This window comes from Solanum tuberosum, unplaced genomic scaffold (genome assembly GCF_000226075.1).
Source record: "Solanum tuberosum cultivar DM 1-3 516 R44 unplaced genomic scaffold, SolTub_3.0 scf00052, whole genome shotgun sequence".
Taxonomy (NCBI): Eukaryota; Viridiplantae; Streptophyta; class Magnoliopsida; order Solanales; family Solanaceae; genus Solanum; species Solanum tuberosum.
Genome location: NW_006238977.1, coordinates 419,276 through 428,424, shown reverse-complemented (window position 1 = coordinate 428,424; position 9,149 = coordinate 419,276).

The following is a 9,149-nucleotide window of genomic DNA, read 5'->3' as shown; positions in this document are numbered from 1 at the left end:
TTTGAGGTTCGGGCCAAAGGGTCCAATGTTGACACTTTCAGCTGTTGCTGCTCCAAAAGCGTCAACATTGGGCCTTTTGGCCCGAACCTCAAATGTTCCTTCCCCAGCATTCAACATGTTTCCCCTCTTTCTAGAAGCAGCATTGACTGAGTCGATAAAGGCGCTACTCCCATAAACCCCTAAGATCTCAGTGTCAGCAATTGGTGTAGCCTCCTTCTGAACACAAGGAGGGGAAGGGGCAGGGAAAGATGGATGGGGAGATTGGGGAGGGGGAGGAGGAGGAGGAGGGGGGACATTCTTAGCATGAGAGTTGGCCATTGGGAGAGAAAACAATAATAATAGAGAAAGTAAATGAAAGAGAGAAATGGGGTTTTGGTGAAATAAAAGACTTGGAGAAGGATTATATATCTAGTGTGGAAGGTAGAGAAAAACTTAACATTTGAATTTTTTCACTTTCCATCAATACTGTCGGTTCACAAAGTGCTTTTATGGAATGACCATGTCTAGTTTTATGTATATATGTTGACCACATCTTTAATTTATTTTTTCATCATATTTGTTTAATTTAAATTCTTACTTCCTAATTAAAACTTTATGTTTTCTTTGAAAATGTTGAAGCACATGACAATGTCATTTAAAATTATGTTTGATTGATTAAATAGCACATATTTTTAATTAATTATTTAATAATGTTTTTAACTCACACATTTCTCACATGTGGCCTAATTCGTTTTGGAGATAGAAAGATTTCAACGTAGTTATAATGTTCGCCGTCTCTAATACCATGTTGAAAAGTTTGGGTGCTTCGAGTCTTCTTCCCCCTTCTAGGAAGACAAAGGGTTAGGAGTGAATTATTCATAACCTTAAGCTAAACTCATGATAAAAAGTCTGGAATTAGCACAAATATATTGTTGAGCAGTGGGTGGCGTAGGCAGAAAATTTGTGAAGGGTGTCCAAAATAAAGACAACACAGAAAAAAAATGTGGCCATGGGGAATTGAACCTCAATGGTAAACAAACTTCTTCACACTATTTCCATTAAGCTACCACTCTATATACAACAAAGTATTTCATTTTTTATTTAATTAACTGTTTTACAGCAGACCACAATAAACAAAACATACAAAACATAGATGCAGTGATTCGAACTTGGGTATTGTGTACATATTGGACACACTTTTGCCACTGAGCTATGACTCATTGTTGCTGTTTAGGGTGTTCAAAATGCTTAATATATCCATATAAAGTAATATTTGACGTGACAACAGTACTAAGAGGGCTAATTTACTATATAAAAAACAAGCTCAGGAAGGTTATTCTAGAAACAGATCACTAGGAATCATGAAAATGATACTTAGGGAATGGAAAATACCATGGGTGATACTAGACATAGTGGAAGAAGCAAGACAAATTTTGGAACAAAACAACTTCAAAGTTCAGCATATATACAGGGAAGGAAATCAGCTAGCAGATGTCATTGCTAATAGTGCTTACAGTAAGTCGGAGGTACAGGAATACAAGCACTTTGAAAAACTACCAGTTAATTGCAGAAAAATTCTAAACATGGACAAAGCACATATCACAAGTTTTAGAATCAAGACAAGAAAGATAAAAGACATAAACAGCCAGTATGGACCACAGTTACATTAATCATGATGTGGTGAGTCTAACAAGATTTTATATGTACACCTAAAAATTTTGCCAATACTAGTGCTTAAAATTGGTGAGAAATAAAGAGCTACATGCTTACAAAAGAGGAAATCGACAAAAGTCTAGGACAATACATCCAAAGCACATCGTCCTTTTTCATAGAGAGGAAGATCGAGAGCAGCTTATTCTGATCCACAACTAGCAACGGTGTTAGATCCAGAAATCAGCACATACTAAACCAAGATAAAGGAGAGATTAGAAACATAAAGGAGGAGGAAGATAAGGAGGAGCAGTACCTATTGAAGTTGTTGAAGATGTGTAGTGGTACACCACCATTGTTGAATGCTGATGATCTAAAGGAGACAAAGGAGATTCATGAAGGTGTCGCGGAGAAGAATATGATAGAGGAGGATTTGGAAACAAATGTTAGGGAAAGTGTTAAAAATAGGGTGAGAAATAAAAAAGGTATTGATATATTTGGGCTAACTTTCCTTTTCAAAGTTGGGCCAGACAGACATGTATTTTTTATATTTATGATTGAATAAACGAGCTTCAAGCTCCAATTTGATTTAAAAAAGTAATATTTGATCTAAATATATCATGTAATTTTTCGGCGAAGGGTATCCAATCCATAGCTCCAGCCCTGTTGGTGAGATCAAGTTTAATCAATTAATTAACAATGCAAACAAAATTTAGAGTACTATTAAAAATAGCTCAACACAATAATTATCGACTATTAGAGATTGCAATGTTAGTAATTTCTATTTTGTGCACTCATATATTAATATATTATATGTAGATATGCTATTAATAAAGTAGTCCATTGTATGATCTAATAAAGTATTAAAGTTTGGAGCCTTAAAAGTAATTTTCTATTCATATGAGTTTATTTTTGTAACACCTTGGTATTTGAAAGAGCTAAAATTAGAAAGAACTAAATTGGAAATAGCAAAATCTAAAATATTGCAAGTTATTCTTAAGTTGTAAATTTTGAGTCAACTTCAAACGACCATAACTTTCAGTACAGGATGAGCTAGGTGGCCCATAAGATATCAAATGAAAAGTCTTGGAATCCTCTTTTCAACTCCGCCGAGTTTGCTACATTGCTAGCACGGGCCCAACATTTTATATTTTCAAGTTGTGGATGTTGTGCATAATCATTTGATGACGAAGGATAGCAGCGAACAATAAAAAAGCAGTTCAAAAGTAGCACATCAAAAAAAAATTAAGCTAAAATTGCATATGTTGATATGATCAACTCCGCCGAGTTTGCTACATTGCTAGCACGGGCCCAACATTTTATATTTTCAAGTTGTGGATGTTGTGCATAATCATTTGATGACGAAGGATAGCAGCGAACAATAAAAAAAGCAGTTCAAAAAGTAGCACATCAAAAAAAAATTAAGCTAAAATTGCATATGTTGATATGATTGACGCAAGGGAAAAGACGACTATGTGCAAAGGTTGATCAATGATAGATGCCAAAATAGAGTAAATATAGACAGTTAATGAAAGATCGCAGCATTAGCTACCACACTTTTTAAAGGTGAATTTAACTACAGCCTTCGGGGCTAAAAATGACAAATCAGATTTAAGTTGTAACAATTAGCCAACGTACTTACTCCAACCCTCAATTAAGGAGAGAAATGTTTGTCTGAACCTATAACAACATAACTATAGATACTGGTGTTATTCTTAAGACAATTAGGCATTCCATACATAGAAATAAGATACACCAGTAATGACTAACAAATTGCTTACCTAATCCTCAGATCTTAGACATAGCTAACTTTAGAATTGAACTCAATCGGTTGTTTGTTATTTAATTTCCACGTAGATCATCTCCTTCTAACTCATATTGTTAGTGTACCTTGAAATGAAACGTACAATGAGATAGAAGTAGCATAATTTTTTTCCCAATCTAGATGTAAGAATAGCATAAATGAACAATATACTGCATTTCTCTTATTCTTCATGGTTATGATCTTACACACTATAATAGACATTTATCAACAGTAAGAATAGGAACGGGGCTTTGAGTTTGCTTCGTCTTGAAACGTGTAAATTAGCAAGTGTTTTTTGCTTTTAGCTTTAAGAAACATAAGAATGTGCTTTTATCTCATAATCCTCACATATTTGACCTTTTCTTCTCCTATTCACATGTATTTGGCTACCAATGCTAACAACAATAAAATGTCGCACTTACCCTTTTTCTTTATATTTTATTTATGCACCGTATATCTCTCTTCTAGTTGCATCCCAGAAGCAGCTGATTGCAATTCCTCACCTTAGCACATCTACATAAATGTATACTTACCTATTTTTTGGCAAGACTTAACAGAAGTGATCAAATCCAATATGCACTAAATACAGTATACAACACCATAATCTTCACTAACCATTATCAGTACACTAAACAGAACATTATGGTTCCTTTTGAACAAAAAGTGGGCCAAAATTTGAAGAACCTGAAAAAAGTATGTGAGATTGTACCTGAAGGACTTGAAAATCAAGAGAATCTGAAATCAACCTTTCCCATAGTTTAGCCTACTTCTTGTTCTTTCTCTAAACCTTGATTGTTTTCTGCCACATTAGCTAAGTCGAGGTATAGTTATAAAAGTGAGCAAGGATCCAAAAGTATTACTTGTCACGTATATGAAACGTCTTTAATCGTAAAGGAGTTAGATCCATAAGAACTAAAAATAAAAGTAGGTGACCTCATCCGTTGTCGTGCCAGAATACTATTTTGTTGGAACACTAATTTTTCATGCAGCAACTCCTTCAATTACTTATACAAGAGACTTCTTATACGATTATACCAACATAATAAGACAATTGGACAACTATGAAAATTTTGGAAACAACTTTCTCTACTTTCATGAGGTAGAGATAAGGTCTTCTTACACTTTTATCCTCTCCATACTCTGTTTGTGGAATTTGACTGGGTATGTTGTTGTTATTGACAACTATGACAATTAGCAAATAGGTCACTACGACTAAAATCATCGGAATAAAAGAGTAGTTTTTGTATAAATACCTCACTCCGTTAATTATATTTTAATATCAGCTTGAGCAATGACTTGTCCATGTTAGAACGTTTATGGAAAATACTAAAAGTCACATGTTGGTGCGAGATTAAAACATTGTTCTGAACCCAAAAAGATGTCAATTTTTTTATGATGATTAACCTCAAGCTACAACAGACCGCTCAAAATTTATTGCAAAGGGTGACAAAACATGTGCAGCAACAATTGAGGAGGGATATATCACAAATTCTAACATCAACATCTTCAAACTCATATCTTTATTTCCAATTTGAGACTTCCCACCCAAGAAATAGGATCTCAAATAGAGTGGTTAAATTCAGAGAGGTCATCAATGCTCAAAACTATCCTAAGATACACTCACAGTTCAAAACATGTACATCAACCAAATGACATAAGCATAATTACAAATTCAATATCAACAAAGAAAATGAATTTGTCTATTGCATGAATAGAAATATCATTTTGATTATTCCCTTTGTTGACGACCAAAAATTGGGAAAAACATTGAAGATACGAACTTTTATTTTGATTTACCCATTCGGTTAGAAAGAAATTTGAATGGAAAAATCAAATTTTCAGCAATGTATTACCCCTTATTAGAAATGACCCATTTTGATTTTTCCCTTTAATTAGAAACAAAAATCAGAGGTATATTAGCTCTCTGGATTAAGTCCTATAATGTGTCAACACAACCATAATGAACACAAAAAGATACTTATTTTGTGGCTCTTAGTAAATATAACTAATTCACAATTTCCCTCTATATCTTAATCCCTAGTCTTGATTTTCCCATCTGTAAGCATGTAATGGAAAAATGAAGGAGTTTTTCTTTTTTATGTTTTCCATAGATAACTAGTACTCACTTTCTAGATGACTACACTTTATAGATTAATACCAACGCAATCATTATTTAAGTACATGAAGTGATGTCCAGTCTAGAGTAAATATGAATAAATATAGAAAAATGATGTTCACTGAGGCATGATCCTCAAGCGCATATCATTCTGGAACACTGAGAATGCAGTAATTTCATTGTTCCTGGCTCATATCTCCTTGTCTCGCCCTCCTTGTCTATGGTCATTAAAATACATGAAATATACAACGTTTCTCTTTTTCTAAAGTTGCAGTGATTGACGTCCGAAGGATTTTATGCATATCATATCCTACAACAAAGAATAAGAGAAAGGTTTTGAGTCTCACAGTGCCCTATTTTGCTCCATTTTACAATGATCCATCCCTTCAGATTTGTTGTTCCTATGATAATAACCACCCACACTAGAAAAATCATGTAAGCATCAAATGTGTAAGTGAGGAATTGAAAAAGTAAATAACGCAAAAAAAAGTTTGAAAAAATGGTCATGGATATTCAATAACAGTGAAAACACTAGTAATATCTTGGAAGTTCAAACTCTAACAAATAAGTATTTTGCAGTACTGAAAAGATAAAAGGTATATATGCATGTAGTAGAAAATTTGTAAGGAAAAAAATGAAAAAGTGTTTTAGTTCGTTCAAGCATACTATCGAACACCAATTTTTAAATTAAGTTAACCAAGCAATATACAATTTGAAGACAGAACACATAATTTGTAATACATCTCATAAGATTGCACCTTAGTATCTCAATTCAAACATGAATATTGAATAAGCATATCAAAAAAATTATAGAAAACTACCCAGAAGAACAAATGGCAATTACAAACAATGAAAGTTCAATAGTTAATGAAAGATTGCCTTAAAACCTCAAAAAAACATAAATAGCTCACAATTTGAATGATAAATTTCTTAATATCAGATAAAGAATGAGAACCGTTAAAAAGAAAAATTGTATAATTTTAGAGAGAGAAATTATATAAAATATTTATAAACCTAGAAATCAATGAAAGAAAACAATGCTATGCAAATGAAGGGAAAAAAATTAGTCAGCATTTACACGTGTTTGATGAGAAAGAAGTACAATACACGATAAAAAAAGATGTTGAATGACCGATCAAACACCTCTAGGTTTATAGTACAACTCACAGTGTTGTTGGTACAATTATTAATTGATTAACCCTTATTTATAAGAGGGAGTTGGAAAAGGACGAACACAGCTCCAAAAAGTTGTTCCAACTGTAATTCAAGTTGTACTATGTTAGGGCCCACTTTATTAAACAAATACTGTACTAGCTTTGATAATACATAAAGTATTAATTATAACCTGGTGTGTAATTTCTTTTAAGTCCCCACGTGTCTTTGTTAATAAAATTTATAATTCCCGTGATATTGAAAGTTTATTTGACAGGGTTTTCTTCTGGCCAACAATGAAATCTCCATCTGTGCTCACCTTTTCAATTTTCACTTTGTTATTCTTTCTCTCAATCATAGTAATGAAGTTGTTGGATTGAAGTTCCAATTTCTCCGCTTCTAAGGTATTCAGTTCTTAATCATTGTTACATAATGTCTTTTTATATCCTCCGATAGTTTCCTCAATTCTTCGAAAATGTTTCTTCATAGAAGCTTTTTAATGTTTTAGTGGAAGAAATTGATAAGCTAGGTCATCGAAATGATGACGAAGTTGATGAAGGTTGCCAAGAATTGGGAACACATGCAACTTTTCCCCCAAAAGTTCTAATGCCTAAATTCATTGTAAAAACATTGTCTCTTCCTATTTAAAAGTATTTCAAGAAAATTAGTCATTATTCCTGTGATTTATCTCTATACGGATTTCATTGTACTTTATAAGTTGATTCCTCTTTCTTTGTTATATTTTCACGTGTCGCATAATTTCAAGAGATATTCTTTTTTTCTTTCTTTGTACTCTATGATTGTTAGTTCTATTGTGGTTTTGCTAAAGCATTGAATTTTAAGTTATAAGTTTGTAGCTAAGGTTTATATTAGTATAACTTTTGCGGCTATGTTGAGAATGATGTCGGTAATTCATGGTTTCAGATGATAACCGCGACAATGATTATTCTTAGTATAGAAATCTGATAAATTTCGTCGAATTTTGGTTTGATAGGTTTGACCTGTAGAGACAGTAAATTTCATAAACTAATCTCTTCATTTTTGTTAGAAATTATTTCAGTTTTTCCTGTCAGAAATTATTTCAGTGATTTACCAAAGCATTTAACTTTTGGTTAATATACTTTGTATTAGAAGTGAGACTTTTGAAGGGCCAACACATATTCAACTAATTGTACTGCATGCTTTATAGATAATATTTTTCAATTTTGCATCATTTTTAGGCTTGTAAAATGTTGTAAATGTTAATGTTTATATTGATGAGACTAAATTATATCTCCATACAAGTTAACTGTTATCGCTATAGGTGTAAGTACCTCTTCGTCTTTCAAAATTAGATTTTGGAATCTGAGTTTTTTCTCTGGGTTTACTCAGTGCCGACTTTTTGCTTTGGAAAATAAGGTTTTTGCCTTAGGCCCTCAAATTTTTATCAAGAATAAATTATGAGTTAAAATTTCTATACAAAAATTGATTATTTATGATAAAAAAGTATAATTTTTTTAAATATATATTATTTTAACCACTTTAACATCTTTTGTACTTTGTTACAAATAAGAATTAATAGTGAAAAGTGTTGACCAAAGTGAGTTACAAATTCTTTTTTATTTCTTTTTAAATATTAGTTTCAAGCATTACTAAAAGCATATTAAAATGGGATATATCAAGTCGTCAACTTCTTGGGTCAAATTCTATGGTTCTAACTCTTATCTTTATTTAATATTTGTCAACTTATTACTTATAAAATTATGTTAATAATTCATATAATAATTGCCTCACTGAAAGGATGTTTTTCAATGTTGAGTTAAAAAAATCTTACCTAAAACTAATAACTGAAAAAACAATATTAAAATACTAATAATATTTATCTAAATAGTGTAAGAAAATAAATTTTGAATAAATACATTTATGAAGTTTGTTTATATTTTAGGCCTCGAATTGAAATTTCTCTTTAGACCCCCAATCACGTTGAGCCGCCCCTGGGCTTACTCTTGGTCTACTCATGTCCACAATTTGAACTTAACATGTCCAATCCGGTGTTTCAGATGTTATTTGATCGATGTTCAATCTTAGCCCCATATGCCTGCTAGGAAAATGGCTTTATCAACAATAGCGGCAAGAAGTATTGTACAAATCATTCATATAACATTGCTTCTCGGAAAGGTTCACCAAATAAAATAGTTATTTGGTAAAATTTTAGAAAAAAATAGAAACATGCAAGTTGAAAATTTTCCCGTAAATCATTAAATCCATAAAAAAATAGACTTAAAATTTTCAATAGAAATGGGACTTCTTGGACTACTACATTAAACCATTGGACCAAAAGCTATTTAGATTGTACTATGATGCATTTAATATTTTACTGTTTGTGGCCCAATTTCATTGGCTATAAAATTTCATGCATTTTTCGAGAGAGATCTGTATTATGAATTGTCAGACGTGTCTTTATTTTCT